General features: G+C 34.2%; 1 long non-coding RNA gene across 1 annotated transcript in view; it reads right to left on the bottom strand.

Annotated features, from left to right (window-relative positions):
* Positions 1–21874, bottom strand: part of LOC139364304 (uncharacterized) — a 258125-nt gene that overhangs the window by 220252 nt on the left and 15999 nt on the right. The window contains exon 2 of the long non-coding RNA XR_011625916.1: positions 3149–3250. This is a non-coding gene — a long non-coding RNA (uncharacterized lncRNA). The remainder of the gene's footprint in view (positions 1–3148; positions 3251–21874) is intronic.

Genomic DNA, 21874 nt, shown 5'->3' with positions numbered 1-21874 from the left:
GTGCCTCACAGCTGTAATCGCAGCACTCTTAGATGCCGAGGTAGGTGGATTACCTGAGGTCAGGAGTTCGAGTGATAGTGGCACACATCTGTAGTCCCAGCTATTCAGGAGGCTGAGGAGTACAGGAGAAGCCCTCGAGTCTGGGAGGTGGGGATTGCAGTGAGCCAAGATCATGCCACTGTACTCCAGCTTGGGCAATAGAGCAAGACTCCATCTCCAAAATAATAATAATATAATAATAAAAAAAGACGTATGTATTGTGTCTGTATGTTGATCCTCCAAAATGTCTACATTAAAGTTAAGCGTGTTGTTTTTAGAGTAAGCCCTCAGTAGGAATTTTGGGCTGTTACGTATCTTTAGAGAAAGTTATGCTCCAGAATGTAAGGGTTTGTTCATTTATTTAGGATTTGGCTCCTATCACAACTGACATTTGAAAGTAGATAATGTATTTAAATACGTCTATATGAGAAAACTTTTAGTATTTATTCCGGTATCAATTGCATATTGAGATAAACGGAGTATAATTCTAGCCATCAATATGTATTTTCCACACATCTTTAATGTTATTGAATTGCCCTTTTTGAACCAATTTTGCAAATATTATTTCACACCAAATAATGTTTCATGACCTTTCTTTTAACATAAGATTCCATAATAAAGCCACATTTCTTGATATGGAAATAGTGTTTTACATTTTAATACTTTCTAATAATCATTTCAGAGGAACAATAGGGAATGATTTTTATGTCAAGAAAAAAAGTTAATTCTAAGAGAAGTAATCATATTAGGCTATCGTAGTTTCAATATGTACCAATTTCCTTCTTTCATCCACTCATTTTAAAAATATTACTTAAATGTAAGTCATATTTGGTTTACTAATGTTGGTACATTAGCAACATGGAAACTGAACAAAACATTCCCAGAGACATGCATACAGATCTCACCCTGCTACTTCCTCCTTTGTCTTTGAATATAAACCTACCCAATACATTTGTGATTGCAGTACACTTTCTTCACAGGTTTTACGATTCTTTAAGCTATCATTTGTATCTCTTTAAGTTATCATTCAGTTTCAACTGAATTTGTCAATGTATGCATCCACTTAGAGAGTTCCAAAAGAGTAAAGCTGATTTTAGCTAGATATGATAAGCAATTCTGTCCTAGTAATTTCAGAAACAGAGTCTTTCGCTGAAAAATACACACCTCAATTTACATGGTTAACTGATGAGATTCACAGAGAAACAGCAAACACTAGTGAATTCTCAACAAATGCCAACTTTTAAATGGATGCTCTGATTGGCATATAGAAGTCTTTCAATGTATAATAGTATAGTTATTTGGACTCTGTTATTCTGTAGAGATTTTCTTTTTGGGTCATGAGGAATGTAACTGCTGGCTCTTTCTATTTGTATGTGTTTTTTGTTGTTGCCATTGTTTTGCTTCTTCTTACAGAAGTAGTAAGAGAGAGGATAAAGAAGCAGTGAAATTGGTGGAGCATTCAGTCTTCCTCTTTCTAAACCCAGAAGAAAACATCTGAAAAAGTTTGCTGATCTGCCAGGTGTCATGGTGGTTAATTAGGGCAGTGAAGTAAAGTAAAAGTAACAATCAAATTTTTATTCATTTACTGTGATGGTGGAGGCAAGAGGCAAATAAAAATGTGTCATATCCCAAATGTTTTGTTTTTCTCCAAGGAATGATATCAGGCACAGATCACTCAGATGACACGCAATTCAGGCGTGAGAAATACCTCACTGTGGAGGAGCCCTGAACGAAATTCTTTTGCAGTTTTATGGACCCAGGTGGCTGAGGATCCTGAAAGGGGGAGACCTAGGACTGGAAAAACACTGAGTTAGTGTGACACACAGTATCTCAGTCAAATGCCCCCGGTAAGAAAGTGTAGGCAAAGTTGCCTGAAAAATGCCTTGGTGGAGGTGTCCTTGTGAAAAAAACAAAAACCTCAGAGATGAAGTTCTTGAGGTAGGAATGCCTATATACAGTATGAGCATGCCTGGCTTGAGGTGGGCAGGTGGCTTGAGTCTTTGACTGCAGTTCTCTCCAGAGACTGCAGTGCACTGGCTGTGCACAAAGCCTGATGTGAGGAAGACAGCTGTCCCTCATGAGGCTTTCCAGTTAAGGTCTTTTTAATTACCTGTAGTCAGACCTGAAAGATCACACACAGGCTTTTGACCTGGAGCCAGATTTCTAAAAGTTCTGGTCTTCAAAATGTGTGATAATTACACCGTAGGTTCCAGGATATCAGATAAATTGCAGATAATTTAATCTGGCAAGCTATAAAATGAAGACCTCAAGCTAATCATTTCAGTAGCACCCAAAAGAACATTAGTAGTAAGAGAACCACAAAAGGTGTGATTGGTGCAGAAGATTGCTGTAGGAAGCACTCAAGTAGCAACTCAAAGGAGTGAGTGAAAATGTTTTGCAGAAATGTAAGATTCTGGAGACTCTACAACAACTTTCCACTAGTAGCTGCAGCACTTCAGGCCACAAGCCACTTTGTGATAGTACGTTTCTCAACTAATTATTGGAGGATGTGAGGAGAGCATCTCATCTCATGCAACAATTTCTGCCTAGATAAATTACCTAAAATTTACACTTACCTTAAGGACAAGCAGGGGTAAACTGACCAAAATCACTTCCTTTCATTTGTCTTCTCATTGAAGCTATAAAATCTTGGGATTTAAGGCATTCACCTTGGCAGATGTCTTCCCAATGTTTGGTGTGGCAGAAGAGGCAATGGCATCTGATCAAACTTCCTGCCTTAGTCACAGGTATCAGGGATGCTTAACAAACCCAGATCAACAGATGGGGTTGAATACATTGAGAAAATCATTCTCAAAGTTGGCAGAAGGACGTAAGTTGCAGAATTTGTCCTCAAGGATTTCCATTTAGCCATATGTGGTTAGACAACATCAAAACTGTTTCAAAAGAAGTATAATACTCTAGACACGTTTTGAAATTCTAGAAAATGACTGAATTTTTTACTAGTCAAGATAGGTGACATGAACATTTATTCGTCATGAAAACCTAGAATATATATTGAGGTAGTAAAGAACGACAAACCATTGGTAGTTATACAGTAAAAGCTTATTTTTAGCTTCTGTAAAGTTGTCTGAGGTGCTAAGCAGCTTACCAGGGAAACCATTCTTTTTGCAGCAACTCAGTAATCCAGGCTAATGAAATTTCCACTACTTTATACGTGCTCCATCTGAAGTTTGCCGTCTCCTCAGTTCACCTGGAAGAGAAAGGCAGTGCTAGGTGGTCTCTCACCAGTAATCCAAGGCTTTGACCCTGAATGACATATTATTTCCATTCAGAAATCTCTGCCAATTCTAGTCACCTGACTTCATTTAACTGCAATGAAAAGTCATGGGTGAACAGTGAAAGTCTCTAATGCCGAGTGTCAAGCTGTGAGGTATTGTAAATGTGACCTAATTTGTACTCGGAGTGGTAGAGCTTGGAAATACTAATAGCAGGTATTCCCTCCACATTAAAAAGATTGGGAGGGGGGATGATTCAACTGCCCTCAAGGTTCTTTCTCCATCAAACAGTGTGTTTCTCTTGTTCACACACATTAATATTCCTTACAATTTAAGTCTGTGACATTAATTATCTTGATTTGATATTCACTGCCCTGAATCATTAATCAAGGAGAAATAAATGCAAGAGAACATAACAATTCTAAATATATATGCACCCAACACTGGAGCACCCAGATATATAATATAAACCAAATATTATTAGATCTAAAGGGAGACATAGATGTCAATACAATAGCTGGGGAATTCAACACTCCATTCTCAGCACTGAACAGATTGTCTAGATAGAAAATCAACAACAAAACATTAGATTTATACTGCACTTTAGGCTGGATGTGGTGGCTCACACCTGTAGTCCCAGCACCTTGGGAGGCCGAGGCAGGCAGATCCCTTGAGGCCAGAAGTCATGTCTATAGCTAACTATAGCTCTAGTGGACTGTTTCATAAAAATCAGAATTAGATTCTGGATGTTAACTCCCCTTCCTAACAAATATAAACTTTTTTTGTGATGTTAACATTTTTTGGTTTTAATAATTATTACTCTAACCACTAGAAAGTCAAGACCATTTTATATGGAAAATTTCAACCATTAATCAGCTTTTTTTGTTTAAGTGAAAAATAAGATGCTTTAGAATGTTGGAAAAAAAAATGGTTCACTTAAAAATACCTCTAGTCAAGACCTTTAAAAATGGTATATGTGTCAACTTAAATTGTTTTTTGATAGATCACAATTCCCCCATCCTTTCTGAGGGTAAATCTTTTATGGAAGTTGTTACTGCACAGCTGTTATTTCCTCTCATTAATAATTAGCCCATTGTAAAGTTCAACCTGTTGTTACTTTAAGACAGCTATTTCACTAGGTCAGTTACATAATGCCAAAATCATCATTTAACTTAGTTATTCATGTTTATTTTTGAAGCTAGTGTGCAATATGTTTTGCCTGCTATCAGCATAATTTATTTTTATCTTTAGTGACTGGTATTTACCTGCATGTTTCCTCACCCTAACTCTTGTTATTATGCTATATCACACTTGTTCAGTACTTCCTAACTTTCTATTAGTTTTGTGCTTTTAAGTATTAAATGCCTTCTTATACCTTAGCTCATTCTCATCTATCAATATGTGTACAACCTTGCCTATAGGCAAAATTAGGCATTTGAGAGAGGTGTCTCGGCAGGACAGAATAAAAAGCGTACAGTGCACGCCGGTGAAAGAATGGCTGAGGACATGGCTGGACATTAGGACGCAGGTAAAGGTCATTTCACCAGGCAGTAAGAGAGGCAATGACGTACTATTCACATTACGTCTTTATCTTTAATGTTTCAGTCTTCCTCTGACTGTGATTGTATTTTCTCCCCATCACAGACATGCAAATATAACAGTGATGTTTTATCAAAAGTGACAAATAGCTAAGGATATTAAGTATGCTACAGAATGGGTATGGGTATATATAGGACATGGGCACATACTTTCTAACACACTATGGCCAGACATACACCTATTAGACATATACACAAATGCACATACACATATACCAAACTCACACCACACATGTAGCATCCTTTCTTTGTTTTGTATTTGTTTAAAGGTAAAATTGTGTTGTTTTCTTAATAACACTTAATTTAATTTATATGTTTATTATAGTCTTACATATGTTTTTATTTTTTAATTTTTTAAATATTCTTTTTGAACTATCCCGAGTTCAATATTTGTATATAAGATTATATAAAGAAAAAGTTACCTACCTTTTCCAGTAGCTTTTATATCTCTAAGAAAAGCCGCTAATTATTTCTAATGTTGTTAAAAGTATTACTATAAAATAATAAAATCATGAAATTGGCTCCTAACTTCATAAATGACTTTTACTATACTACACTTCAGTATTAGACAGTATTATAAAAATAACATTTGGGTAATAAGAGATCATTATTTCAAATATTAAGTTAAAAATATTAACTGCTAATATTAGATATTTGTTTTTCTAGATTTATGGAAGATCACCATAAAAATGTAATTATAGATTTATGAATATAGACATCGTTAACATCTCTTAGTCTGAGGAGCTTTATTGAAATCCTATTTTATCTCTACCACTTGACAAAGGGTCAAAAATATTAAGGAAGAAATAGAAAAATAAAAGAATTATGAGAATCATGATCACTGAACCAATTATATATTTTACGCCTCTTAATAATTATCTCCTTTCTTCTCTCCAGTCAAGGTAGAGAAATTGAGAGAAATACGGATGGTTGGAGAAAGAGAGTGAAGAAAGAAAGCAAGAGGTCAAGAAAAAGTCCACAAGAAACAGGGGACATGACAATTGTAATTTTTTTAAAGGAAAGTATCAAAAATTTTGACTAAATTACGGGGTAAAGGAGCCTATATTTAAACCACTGTGTCATAAAATATTCTTTCACAAAACTGAATACTTAAGATTACAAAAGACTATTGACTGCCACAGCAGCCGTAGCCCTGCCACAGATATCCATGTTGGACGTGTGCACATACATATACATGCATAAATCTCTCCAAGTATAAGTAAACAAGCAAAGGAATGTGATAGGCATGGCAAAGGGGAACATTGGAGAATAACTTAGAACTATTTTTCAATATTTGTCTAAGGCCATTAATGACTAATTCAGGTTCTCTTCTTCTACTGTGAAAAATAACTCTTGCTTCACAGTGTACACAATACCCCTAACATGTATGTTTCTACATAAAGATAGAAATCCTACTTTTATACTCTTGAGAGAGTATTCTTCCCTCCAATGCCATACAAGAGGGCATATCAGAATAGCACAGTGAATCCTGATGATCAAAGAGGTGAGGTGTCTATGACAATTCATTTCCTGGAGCTCACAGCAACCCCGAATATTATTGAATTAGATGGTAGACAGGAAATGTCTGTGTTGTGTAGTCTTGAAATCATTTCTCTAAATGTGTCATAATATACTGACAGACCATGAATCTTCTATGCTTATCATATAGAATTTTAAGGACAGTGGCTCCAATAATTTTGTTATTTTGGTTGCTTTGATTGTTTCCTCTTTATTTTTGGTTAATTTTCCATTTTTTATACCATGTCCTTTGCTTTGCAGGTGAAGCCTTCCAATACAATAGCTATAGATGTCTGTACTGGGAAATGTTGCACTAGCTGAAAAGTAAACAGTAAAAGCAGGGAAAAAGAGAAATTTCTGAATTTTAATATAAATAATGAGAACTCTGAAAAATGGAAGTATATCATTCATGCTAACACCATATTAAATGAATTTAGGTCTCCTTTTCATAATGTAAATGCAAAGGAATTAGAGAGGAAGGGCAGATCACTTGGATAAAATTGCTGACTGAGCAACACTTCTCAAGCACCTGACTTACTTGTGGAGTTCATTACCTATCTCAGAATTGGAGGAACAGTAGACTATGACAATTGCATGGCAGTAGAGCAAATTCTTCTTCCAATTCACAATAAATTTATAAATTCACAATAAACTTCTAGCACTGTAAGAATAGTATACAAAGTAAAAACCAAACAAACAAACCCTCACTTAGCCATTCAATAGCCATTCAACATTCTCACTGCACCCATTAAGCATTCTGTAATAGAAGAGAATTCTGTCTCGAGAATTCTGTCTCGAGAATTCTGTCTCAAGAATTCTATCTTAGCATGACAGTTTAATTGTGTTGGATTGATTTATATATTCAAGAAAATAAATTCTAGTTTTATGGCGATGTTTTGTAGCTTGTTGCCTTGAAAATCTAAAAGGATAAAGGGATTCAAGAAAAAGTAAGCACTTAAAAAGGTACTCATAGGGCACAAAAGTGTAGTAGAGACCTAGATAATTGGCTGTCAGTAAAGATGGATGTGCTCAACAAATTTTAGGAGTGATGATAGTGGCGATGATGTTTGTTCAAACTGGTTGTTATTCTCTGTTATAACTTCCTTGCATTATAGCAAATATTATATAAAAATTTTGTACCACATATCACATATTTAATGATCACTTGGAAGATGTCATACATTCCTTACTCTCACTCAAATAAAAGGTAAAAGACAGCACAAGAGAATCCAAAGTCATTGATAAATGAACCTGAGGCAAACTTTCAGAATAAGATGTGATAGGCGACAAGGGTAAACACTTACAAAACAAGAATACATGAATTCTAGGAAACATTAGCGAACACCTGGGCTTTGATCAAGAACATGGGTTGGAAGCTCATGCTATTTGATATACACACTTTAAAAGAAAGGGGGATAGGAAACTGCAAAGGAGTAGGGCATATGGGTAATAACTCTTTGTCCTCTTGTGAGAGACACTATACCATGCACCAAAATCGATCTCCTATCACTGGGCATTGAGCTAGAAATTTATCAGCCTCATTTGCAGTTAAGTACAGCTGTGTGGAATTCTTTCCCACACAGTAGAAATGAAATGTGACTAGTAGTGATGTAACCCAATTTTTGGCCTATTGAAACCTAACACATTGCTTCTTCATCTCATTCCCTTTCCACTAGCTTCAGGCAAATAATTGTGTTTTCCTAGTAGAGGTATACCACAAAATGGAAGAAACTTGAGTTCTTAGATCACTACATGAAGAAGAGCCATGTCTTTATCTTGACCACCTAACTAAGACTGTGGAAATAAGCAAGTTCCTATTGTATTACGCTAGTGAAATACTGGGTATTAATTTCTTTCTAGAGTCCAATCTCTCCTAACTGATGTCTGCCATCTTGTTGGTACCTCAAGGAAGGAGAATGTTTTTGAGAATACAAGTATTCAAAATATAGGAGGCCACTTTGATTTTGTGGTTTTGATAAATTTTTTAGAATCTTGTATATTCATGAAACTCTTCATTAATTCCAAAATAAATAAAGAAAATAAGACTGACACCCTCTTGAAGCTGAAGGTAAAGTTTCTACTAATAAAGATGTTGCAATAAAACTAGGCAGAATAATAAATAGATAAATACACATGTGATAAGGCCTATGACAGAAAAAGTAAACCCAAGGGAAGATAAAGGTGTAAACAAGGGAGAGGTGTTATCACAGGTGAGTCTGGAGGGCTTGGAAAAATGGGGCATTCCAGATGGTAATTGAAAAAAGTATGAAGATCAAACAAATAAACAAATGAAAGCAATGTACTTTCCTGAAACTGAGAATAGTTGAATAATTTCAAGAATTGTGTATAATGAGTTTATACAGTGATCTATCAGGGTTACTATGTGAGACAGGGATTATAAAACATGTTTCAGATTCTGGACTTTTATCTTGCAGGCTGAGAGGTATCGGAGAATTTTCAGCAAAGAAGTGATGTCATTGCATTTTCTGCTGAGGAAAGATTGGTAACCATAAGGAAGGTAGATTGGAGGAGGGATAAGACTGATGACAGGAAATGCCAATTAGACGGTTGATTTATTAATCTGCATAAGAAATAATGAGGCCTGAACCATGTCATGGCAGTGAGAATGAGAGAGAAGCACAGTTTGGAGAGATGTTGAGGTATTTCCTCAGTAATTGGATATATAGGATTTGAATACCAGCAGCTTACTTTTTAGATGCTACCTTACTTACTTGCCATCAAATCTTCCCTGAACCATTCCTCAGTAAAAAACATACCTGAGATGTAATGTCATTTGGTGGTCAAGCGAACCTCTGCTGGTTTTAAACACTAAATGAAAAGAAATAACTGGACTCATTACTCTACTATGTTAGTGTCCCAAAAGAAACATACACTTGTTATATGGGAGCTACCATATTTCCTTCAAAGAAAAAAAAAATAAGGGAAGTAAAATTGCTCCAATTGCTCTGAGAGTTAAAACATAAAATTATCATAAAACTGGTAAGACAAAATCACCTTGAAAAGACAGAAGCGTCTCAAAACGAGATTCTACTGAAACCAGACAACTCTGTTCTGTATGCCTTTGGTAACAAAAGATGTATTATTTAGTTTTAAAATCAGCTATATGGGGTTGATAAATTTGAATCTAAATCTAAGCAGGCAACCCATTCTCAACTTAACAGTTCAAGACGTTTTATCTGTGGTTATATCCAGGGTTAGTTTAAGAGGGGTTGTTTTTGTTTGTTGCTTAGTCTTCAGAATTTTTCATCCTAGTCATCCCCCAAATCATAAAATCTAATTAAAATCAGTGTTCTTGCCATATACCTACCTGTCAGTCTAAAGATAGTCCCATAGATTCCAGCTATTCTCTAAGCACTGCCCCCTTGAAGTCCTTTCTTTAGAGAAATTATAGAGTAGCTACATTTATTCAGCTGACAAGACTATGGCCAGAACCCCCTATCTTAGGAAGTTCAATAAGATGATGGCATTCACAAGACCCCTGAGAACACAGTCAGCTTGTCTTTTCTTGCTGGTTACTCTATGGCTTTCTTCTTACATTGTTAAGGTGCTATTACTGCTACAACCTCATCATGCTTTCTTCCTGTGCCGCACCCTAGACAAACTGCAAAGTAAAGGCAATACTTTAGAAGTAAGTTTATCAAGAGCAGAGCTAAATTCCCAAAGGAAAGCATAAGTGACCCCTGCTGTGACACAAATCCCAGGCTCCTGAGGTGGAAATGGCCCTGCTTTATTCAAAATGTAGAAAGAAAATGTATATATATATATAACTATCAGGGTAACTATCAGAGGGAGACTCCGTCTCAAAAAAAAAAAGTACTGACCGTTGCATTACAATTGCCTATAGTATTTAGAAGTAATATGCTCTACAGGTTTGTAGCCTAGGAGCAACAAGCAATACTATATAACCTAGGTGTGTAGTAGGCACTACCATCTAGGTTTGTGTAAGTACTCTATGAAGTTTGTACAACAATGAAATTGCCTAATGCATTTCTCACAATGTATCCCATCTTTAAGCAACAAATTACTGTATTAATTACAAACATGTCACAAAATACTGTATCACACCAAATTCAGTGTAAAATGAGATGGGAAATTTGGGAAAAGTACTCTACTTTTAATATTATTAAATGTAGTTATACATACAAGGATATATTTTGTGTGGAATTTGAAGATATTCCAATATCCGCACTCCAGTGCACCAGCAGACAAGGAAACTAATTTGATATGTGATACCAGCAGTCAGTCCTGACAAATACTGGCCTCTGTCCCTGAAAATTTTTTAAGATAGCCTTTCTCAATATTGCTTTCTCTTGTATTTCTTTTTTTTTTTTTTTTTAAGCTTCATGAGATAATTCTTCTCTAAATAAAATACTGAAAGGTAGTCTCTTAAATTTTATCTTGACTGAGGTAGCTTAGCAAAACTATGTAAGTTTAGTCAAGTTATTTTTATCTGGGCTTGCAAAATCACATAATCAAGTTGGTGAAAACAACTGATTTACTGTATTCAAACAGAAACACAAAGTTCTGAAAAAAAAAAATCCAGATTGAAAAGTTAAGAATCATGTATTCAATAAATGGGCTCAGTAGTCATCATAATTGCTAACAAATACTCTCTTTTTGTGACTACCAGTTATGACTTTGACAATCATTTCCCAAATGTAACTATCAACCACTGGATTCTTTTTTTTTTACATGATATATTTGAATTGGTACAAATTGAGCATTTCTGTTTAACAACTAGCCAGAAAAGTATCAGAGTGAGTCCATGTTACCTACTTATTATATAACAACTAACAGGAAAAGAAACAAATAATATTTAGAGAGTACTTACACTTGCTAGGCTCTGGGCTAACAGTTTTAAATGCATGATTTATTTAATCTTCAAAGTAGATGTATAAGTATAATCACCATAATTTTGCATTTACAGTTGAGGAAATTGAGGTTTAAAGAAGTGAAGTGAGGTTTCTAGGGTTGCTCAATTGGTTAGCTGAAAATGTTTTCTTTAGTATATTGACATGCTTTTCTAAAGGCCCAGAGAAGAAGTAAATACATTAAATATCACTGTAACTGTATTAAGCAGTAAAGCAACTTCGTTTTCATGTTTTGTTCCACTTCCTGAATTTGAGAGCTCTCCTTACATAAAACGAAGATTAATCAACATGTATGCTATACTATAATCATTTAGGTTCAATTTTCCCTTTCGGTTTTAATTTTTAAAACCTGATTTGAAAGTTGGTTTACTTTGAAAATATATATACACACATATGCACATAATTTATATATTATGAAATCTAGGATATATCATCACAGGTATGAATTGATGTCAACTTAGATAATAAAGCATAGTACTAATCAAATATCTTATTATTGTTCCTTCCTAATAAACCAATCTCCCAATCTATTTAGGTATTCTATTTCTAAATGAACACCACTTTTACATGACTATTATAAAGGATTAACAATCTCAAGATTTCCAGCTTACAATCAGAGAACTGTATAGGTGTTCCCAACTGTAAGCATTATTTTTCTCTTTATCTAAAAATAAAAAAAAAAATTAAAGCACAAACATTGGTTTGAATTTTTTTTATCTACACAAGAATCACCTATTTCACCTATAGATTTACTATATTATGTGTATAATTAACAAATTTCAAACATTATTTGAAATATTTTATTTTTGAAGGTTATTTTAGTTTCCAGGAACATGCTTGTTTTATAAAATAAATCATATTTGCATAGGGACAATAAGGAACCACATGCAAAACTCTAACACACTATGAAAATGTGTTTGATTTACAGTTGAGGAAATTAAGAGAAGAATATTCATTAATATTTGGAGTATTTTATAGCTATCAGCATAAATTCAGTAAGAGTTTAAAGAATAGATATATTGGGCTGGGTGCAATGCCTCACGCCTGTAATTCCAACATTTTGGGAGGCCGAGGAGGGCGGATCACGAGGTCAGGAGTTTGAAACCAGCCTGGCTAAAATGGGGAAACCCAGTCTCTACTAAAAATACAAAAATTAGATGGACATGGTGGCCTGCACCTGTAATCCCAGCTACTTGGGAGGCTGAGGCAGAAGAATCGCTTGAACACAGGAAGCAGAGGTTGCAGTGAGCCAAGATCATGCCACTGCACTCCAGCCTGGGTGACGGAGTGGGACTGTCTTAAAAAAAAAAAAAAAAAAAGTATAGATTATATTTATCTACATATTTAAAATATTTTGCATACAAATTCATTACCTAAAGTCTGATATGGAGTGCCCATGAATTTTATTGGGTTTTTGAAAGTCAGAATTTTTATTTGAAATGTGAGAATATCTTATAGTTAGATATAAAGAAAATATTCTCAAGATTTAAAAAATTATGACTATAATGATGATGGTGGAAAAGATGATAAGGACAAGTCACTTGTACTTCTTCAAGAATGGTGGTTGGTTTCTTTCAAGAATGCGGGAAAGCACCAATATCTCTTTTAGAAACTGGATAGTTTATTAAGGAAAAATTAAATCGGATTCTTTTCTTTCTAAAAGGACTATTGAAGAAAATGACTAAACACATATATGATTTATAAACGGATAATTATAAAATTCTCCTAATGTAAAACTGTTTCAAATATTCTGTTCTATTCCCTTAAACATATAGCTTACTGTACTCTGAGCAGAAATTATTTATTTGCATAACATCGCATCTTACTTTAGTGTAGAACAAAGTCAAATGTTGAATGATTATATTAGCAATTTTAAACTGTTTTTTTGATTATGGAATTGACTCCATTCTTTCTGCCTCCACAGATAATATCAAGATAAATATATTTTCAGTGATTCACCTAATTTTATTGTCCTGACTTAGAGGTGGCCTTGGTGGAGAGTTTACTCTATCACTGAATTATGTCAGGGGGCATTATTTAAGAGTGTTCATTCCTAAAATCATCATTTTTAGTTCATGTCTTCCCAAATGTAACTGGCTTAAGTCAACAACTCTACAGAGTTGGTCACTGTCACCTCATAGAGTTCCTACTAATTTAATTTGGTAGTTTAAGAGAAGGTAAGTTTACTGAGTTTCCTGGGGATACAGAAGGTATTTAATAGGAATATTTTTATAGAACTTTTTATTACGATGTGAAAAGTTAATTTACCTGCTTTAAAATATATCCAATTTAGGCTTAGTTCAATATAGTAGATTAAGCTGGCATAAAAAAAAAATCATTCTGTACCTCCAGATTTCTTTTTAAAGTGTTTTATGGAAACCACTTCTAAGAAATTAAATGCTGGCTTTATGTCTTGCTTTACATGAGAGATATAAATAGCTATCCTCACTTTTTTTGTTTTTAGTATAGGTATATATTAAAAGATATTATCTACATTGTTATTAATTGTTTAGGACATTATACCAGAGTCAGTAACCATTTGTTTAAGCTATTATTCCAGAAGCTTGTGTTCCCAGCACATTGGTTCTACCTACACAATTATACGTTCAGTATCTAAGTAATGTGTACTAAGATTTCACTATGTGTTAAGCAATGCAATAGTATATTACGTGCATTTTATTGCACTTAATACTTCCTGGCACACATGTGACCGAACTATGATTCAAATATAAATCTAACTGGAAAAAATCACAGCCTCTTAAACTAATTCTGTGTTGCATGTCTTCTTACTGGTTAAATAAAATGTGAAATGGGTTATAAATAATCATTACATGGTTATTTATTTCTTTTTTGTGGAGTAGTTTTCTTTTAAATAAAAGTATTTCTTCTGCGTTACAAACTCTTTCCAGTTAATGACTTATTTCCCATAATTTATACTAACAACTAACATTCTAAATTGTTTTGCTATTTTGCTCTGTAAAATAGCAACAGTGTAAGAGTTACAAGAGCAATAACAATAGTATTCCCCAGTGATACTGCCTTTAGGCAGGCGTATTCTAAGAGCTGTCCTCAACATGTCACTATGTTCCAGAATATAAAAGAGCATAATAAAGGGCAACACTTAAAAGTGGATTGTAGTTGCCTTGGTTTATAATACTCAACTCTGAAAAAGAAACTGTAAAATGTGTTAAAATTTTAGCATAGTCGGCTCAATTATGATAAGCTTAGTTTCTTGGTATTTAGGAGGACACCTAAAAACAAATGCTTATTCTTTACTCTCTTTGCAGTCTTCTTAGATAGGAAAAACTGTCTTCATAGAGTACTTTTCTGTCTTTTGTGTTGGCTTCATTATGTCCTTGATCATCTAAAAAAAGTGGAAAATACAATATGTCTCACCTATTGCATACTATATTTATTTTTAAGTGTTTCATTATTATGTTAATTAGGCAACCATGTATGGTTTTTCAGGGACCTATCTTAATCAAGTCTCTTCTCACAAACGTTTTAAAAATTTTATTCTACCTGATCCTAAGCACAGAAAAATATAAAATAACATTTTCAGGATATCCCTTGTGCTGAAAAGTCTTTTTGAAATTTTTCTGAGAGCTTCTGGAAAATTACAAAAAAAAAAATTAACTTTATGATAAGAGTGATGCTAGAAATAACTAGATTTGCTTGAACAGTTTCCTGAGAGGAGCTGATAAACCAAAAGAGACATACAGCTTTTTCTAGGTTAAATTGTTATAGTTAAAATTCTATCAATGTAAATATAGCAGGTCCTCAAATAACATTGTTCTGTTCAATGTCATTTTGTTAGAAAGCTGATGGGGGCGCTGTCTGCGTGGAGTCTGCATGTTCTCCCCATGCCTATATGGGTTTTCTCTGGGCACTCTGTTTTTCCCCCATGTCCTAGAGATGTGCACGTGTCCATATGGTCCCAGCCTGATTGTGTGTGCGTGTGTGTGTGTGTACGTGTGAGTGCGCCCTATGTTGGAATGATGTCTTGTCCAGGGCTAGTTTCTTCCTTGCACCCATTACCCTGAATTGGAATAAGCAGGTTGGAAAGCTGAATGAAGGGATAAATACACATTAATTCTCAAATAACACTTTGTAAAGCCATACAAATGCTTGACAATAAACCAAGTGGTAAGCAAGAACTGGGCCAGCCCCCAACATATCTGTTACTGTTTATGCTACAATTTGTGAACTGTAGGTTGTACTCCTTAAAAATTTCCCTTTGTAAACATTTATTCCTTCATTTAACTCATCACCACTATGACCACCATCGCTCACCAATTCACTAAAAATTGGGCAAAAAATTATCTTACTTGGTTTTATGAATATTTCTTAAATGTATATATAGCTCATGGTTATTTCAATGGGTGTTTGGGTTTTTATCTAGGAGTTTAGTGATGTTTTAGTGACCAGAAATATGCCATAGGAACTTAACACTTGTTTATATCAATTAGCCTATGTTAAAATTGGTTTTCTTATAAATCTTTTCACTTAAAGTTTCAGTTTCCAACAACATAACAACATTATGTGAGGGCTAGTACGTCTTTACTAGTAAGTCAAAACATATGTGATTTGAGGAAGGCTCCCTGTAAATGTGCCAATGCCCTGGATGTCCATGATGTGTTTTTATTATCAGGAAAAGCACTGCTCAGTATTTTTATGAAATAGTTCTTTCAAATTTTCTAATATTTATTGGAATCCTGATAATGTTTGTTTGATTATGTTACATAACAAAAGTATAAATTGTCAGTTATAATTTCAGTTATTATTTAAAATATTAACTTGGTCACAGTTTTTACTTCTTTAATTTCAATTAAATCTCTTCTAGGCCAGTGCACATTAGATTCATTCTGAAAGGAGCTGGGCACATTCCTCAGCCCCGGGCTAAAAACTCCCTGAGCCCAGTACAAACACATCCCATCCTCCCATCCCACCACATATCGCCATATATCTCACAAACTCCCTGAGCCCAGTACAAACACATCCCATCCTCCCATCCCACCACATATCGCCATATATCTCTCAAACTCCCTGAGCCCAGTACAAACACATCCCATCCTCCCATCCCACCACATATCGCCATATATCTCACAAACTCCCTGAGCCCAGTACAAACACATCCCATCCTCCCATCCCACCACATATCGCCATATATCTCTCAAACTCCCTGAGCCCAGTACAAACACATCCCATCCTCCCATCCCACCACATATCGCCATATATCTCTCAAACTCCCTGAGCCCAGTACAAACACCACCTGGAAAGTCTCCGATAAGGAGACAACCGTTCAAGGTTTTACTGAAAGCGCGGGAACCAAAAGAATTCCTTTGTTCCCCTGTAACTCTCGGGCTATAAAAAGCAAACGCTCGCATTGTTCGGGGCCTTCTTGTATACTGTGGAATGGAGGGACCAGGTTCGAACTTGTAGTAAAGATCCTTGCCGCTTGGCTTTGACACTGGACTCTGGTGGTCTTCTTTGAGGAACGAACGGTCTGGGCATAACAATTCATGAATTTTATTAAAATATGGATATCTAAACTCAACCCCAGGTTTTGTTGATATTCCTGGAATAAGGTCTCAGGATTATTATACAACATATCTAGAGCTTTTTTCCTCTATACATATTATGTTATTAATTCATTTTTATAAAGCTGATGCAACATTCACCAACTTATTTGAAAACAGATAGTCATCTTAATCATTATCCTTAGAAATATTTGTCTAATTCTTTGTATTTGAATGGCTTTTTAAATCTGTTTGTTTTGTATTATACTGGAGGGAAAAATTTCAGTGTCAGTTGCATTATTCTTACTATGAACTTTCAACAGACTTTTTACATTTGAAAATTTTCAATAATAAAATAACAATTATCATTAAATTTATGTTATCCAAAATAGTTTTATTTTATTCTAATGCTTTTTAAAAGACTCTGTTATAGGTGAGAGTTTGTTTGTTCAACAAAGAACCATCTCAAAATCTCATGGAAAACAATTTGACTCAGTACTTTATTGACATTTCAAAAAAGAGATTCCTGGGCACAGTCTTTAAGCAGACAGTGCTTAGATGACATGACATTCAGACCATATCCATATGTTAAGTCAGGATTTCCAGATTTTTTAAAAAATTCAAACACAGACAGTTTCATGCCATTGTTAATCAAAAATCAAGAGGAATATAAACTGATTATATGGGACTAAATGAACTGATCAGGGAAATTTTACTGTAATTTGTTAGAATTTTTTTGATGTGGTTTTAGTGTTGTCTTTTCCAGATATTTAAGGAAGCCCTTTCTGTTTCTTCTTAAGCTATTCTTTAACTTACAAAAATTTATTAGATTCTGCTTTTATGAACTATGATGAAACATTTTAAAATTAAATTTGATTCTCATTGATCCCTCCAGTTTAAAAAATCCCTAAGTCGTTTTTTTCTTTTCATGCAATATTGTTATTAATATACTTTCAGTAAGAATCTGTTTTCCTTTCTCTAGAATATAATTTGATACACTATACAAGATAAGCTTGACCTAGCATGCCATATTTGTAAATGATGCTCCTTTAATCATGTATGATAAGCCACTTTTACGTTACTTGGTTGACTTAACTTACAGATTCTAGAAGAGACTAATTTCCCCAAATGTATAAGCAGTTGAGATGTTGTGCAGAGTCTTGGGCTTAGTTTCATAGTCTCGATATCAAATAATACAGACTTTTAAAAGTCTTACCTGAGATTCCAAAAGAAAATTTCCAGACAGGAGTTAGTTTTGTGATCTTGGTAAAGGTTCAATACCATATGGCTCTAGACTTTTCAAAGCAAATTGAAGGAGGCTTCATATAGTAAAGTGATACTCTTTCTGTGCCTATAAAATTCATCAGGCCAAGCTCAATGTGAAAAACCTCATTTTGTGATTGAGTTGTATTTCCATAGAATTATTATAATCACAAGGTGGGGACAGGTGGGTTATGAAAGACTTTGAAATGTACAAAATAAGACTAATGTAATGTGTACAGTGTCAAGCTTAATTTTTCAACTCTTTATTTTATTGTCTTTTTAAAGAGATAAAAAACTCTTTTTATAGAATTTTAAGCTATTTTAAAACTCTATAAATTGTAGCAAATGAATAGTAGTAATACCAATTATTCTTGATTATAGAGCTTCAAATGAATTGCATTCTGTGGAATGTGACTGATTATTGTCCTGTAAGTATTTGTTTTGCATCTATCTTTAAGTGCATTTTAGAGTTCCTTATTCCTAATACGTCTCTCCTATCTCTGAATTCTCCTTTGTACTACTTGAAACCTATTACCAGGTTCCTTCTTAATAAGTAAGTTTAATAAAATCTTTTGCACATGTTCAGTACATGTAAGTATTAGAATCATGATTATACACTAAACTGCTATTCTTTAACATAGAATGAATCTAAATAAAGATTATAAATGAGAATTACTATATTTAAAATTTGATTATGTTAATGATCCATTTACTGCTATAGAACTTCTATTTTACTCAAACTTATAAACAACAAGCTCTTAAACTTGGAATATGTATGGCATAACTAGTGAATAATGGTCAGTATTTCAAAAACAATCACTTTTTACAAAGCCAAGTCTTCGGGATCAGATGGATAAAGGCATCTGTTGGAATGATATAATACTTACTGTCAAAGGAATTTACTCCTGAGTGAAGTAAAACAAAGCTGTAAATGCAAACAGGCAGAAGAGAACACAATTTTTTTTCTCTCTGCCTCTCTTTTTACCATAAGAGGCAGATCAGGCCAGAATGTCGGAAAGGGTAATTAGAAGATCATTCTACTCACTACAAAGCCTGAGTTTCCCTGGAATTACTGCAAAGATGCTTAGAGGTTTCCAGAGCTCATTAAAAATGCTAAGAAGCAAATTAACACTTTCTCTCTAATAAACTGCAAACAGATAGTTAAGTCCCTTTAATAATGTTCCAAAGTCTCCCAAACAGCTGGAGCAAGCCCAGACAGATTGAAGTGAACAAAGCAGGCAATGTGAAATAAAGGCACCATGCCCAGGGTATTTGGATGGCCAAAGACGGAGTGGGAAAAAATTAAGGTACATCCTAACTGAGAGTGTGAAGGAGCTTGATGAGAATACACAGAAGTTAGTAGAAATAAAAGTTTAGTAACCTACACTTTCTTTCAGCATTTGTTTAGTACCATTTGTGATTTCCATCACTATGGTTCTTTTCATTTTAAATACAGCTATTTATTTGTTATTTTCTCTATCTAAATCATGTGTCGCTTTCTGTTGATTTTCTAGCATCCAGTGAAGTGCAAAATCAGAATAGCTCTTTGATATTTTTTGATAAATAAATGGATGAGTAAATAAAAGAATTAATGGATTGTTGATGTAACATGTTTTTCAGGCAAAGCTTAGAAGTGTTAAGAAAATACAATTTCTCTTAAAAATAAAATATTTTGGCTTATAAAGTAATTCATCTTTTGTTTGAAAATGAGTTTCTATATCTCCTTTTTAAGCTGTTACTTATCTCCCACCAAAGAGCCAGAGTCACTCCTTTTAAATAATACAATAGATAGATCTTACCCTTCTGCCATCCAAAATTCCCCAAGGTCCCCTAAATGGCAGTTTAGTGACATCCAAATTCAACCCTCCACCCATGAGTCCCTAATTCCCTGATGCATATTTTACCATGCTGCCTCTTACCCACTCACTTCCTAGCTTTAGCCTCACCACCCGTTCTGTGTCTCTGAGTCATGACAGTCCCTTTCTTGCCCCAAAGTCTTCCATTGTGCTCGTTCCTACTAATGGAATTATCATATTTTCCAAGTTTGTTCAGAACTCTGATCAAGTATCAATTTCTTGGAAAGATCTTACCTAAGCATTCTATCATTTTACTTTACTTTTTAAAACATTGGTAGCACTAATTCATCACTTAAAATGATTTTATGTATTTATGTGTTTGCTTGTTCACTTTTGTCCAAAAACAAAACAAAACAAAAAAACCTTTCTGTCTTTGTTCACATCTTTATTCCCACAGTAAAGACTGTGCCTAGAAAATAGTACATGTGCAATACATATTTGTTGAAGTAATTAATGTTTAGAAATAGGAGAATAAATTTAAATTTAGTAAGTAATGGTGTTTGTAGAAAGATTCAACAATGTAAAGGTTAAATTAATTTTCATGTTTTGAGATCTAAATAAGAATTAGCAACTAAGACTCTTCTTGACCAAATTAGAGTCAGGCTCTCCTTAATGCTCTTTTTGAGGCCTTGACTTTGGGCTCTGTCCTTAGCCCACTTAGCTAGGTTCGTTTAGCAAAAATCCCTCCCCCTTGTTACCAAATTCTAACACAGACACTAGTATTTATGGCTGGCTACTTGGTATAGGACAGGCTGGTATCATTTGTGGGGAAGCTTTTATGTGTATATATGTGTGTGTGTGTGTGTGTGTGTGTGTGTAGTATATCATGTTTTTAAAAGTTAATTTTCCTTGGGTAAAAAACAAACAAGTCTAGACTGCTACCTCTTACACACAACAAAAATTTCAGTTGGGTCAAAAACCTAAATATGAAAAACAAAATGTCTTAAAAAATTAAAAATATGTATATTTGGAGAACACCTTTATGACCCTGAGGTAGAGAAGTCTTTCCTGATAAAGAAAACACACACACACACACACACACACACACACACACACACACCCCATAATGGAGACAATAAATAAATTCAGCTACAACAAAATTAAAAACCTTTGTAAAGAAAAGACTATAAAAATGTCAACAGATAAGCAACAGTTTAAAAAATATATTTGCAACACATAGCAATGAGATCAATTTTCAGGATACCTAGATATCAATAAAGAAAAAAAAAAAAGCAACAATAAACCCAGTGGGGAAAATGGTAAAGAATGTGCACAGGAGATTCATAAGAGAGGACATGACAAAAGAAAATAATAACACTTGATTTTAAATCAATATATTTATAGACAAAGTCATAATCATCAGTCACTCTTCAGGTTGCTTAACTATATTTTTACCACGCAAAGAATAGCAGACTCCACCCCCACACCCAGCCAAAGTGCTCACTGTAGCAGGAGAGTGCGTTGTCTTTCAACCTGTGTCCTCTAGATCCTTTCTCAATGGTCTATGGCTCAGGCCCACAGGATAATTAGCTGACGGTTTAAGTTCAACTTTGTGAGTTAATTAACTGATGGTTGAAATTACTTACTGACTTTTACTTCAACTAAAATTATCACAGGTATGTATTTTCCCTAGCATAAAGTAATTTCACAAGGACATTTTCAAAGATAAAAGAAAAAGAACCACCATTTATTCTGATATTTTTGGAAGTGAATTTCTGAGTATAATGGTAATTTGTACAAATGTATTAGTCTCTTCCCCTTTCTAAGAGTTCTACTGGGATACCAACTGCATATTAAAATTAGGAAATATGTTCATCCATACTGGAAAACAGAAATAAGTAGCAGCCTTTTGCTGGAAAAAAACAAATAATTTATATTTATAGATATATGTAATTCATAATGTATATATAAATGTATATATATTTATTTTTTATCTGTTTTTTCAGAATTGAT

Source organism: Macaca nemestrina, chromosome 7 (genome assembly GCF_043159975.1).
Source record: "Macaca nemestrina isolate mMacNem1 chromosome 7, mMacNem.hap1, whole genome shotgun sequence".
Lineage (NCBI taxonomy): Eukaryota > Metazoa > Chordata > Mammalia > Primates > Cercopithecidae > Macaca > Macaca nemestrina.
This window is presented reverse-complemented; position numbering and strand designations above follow the sequence as displayed.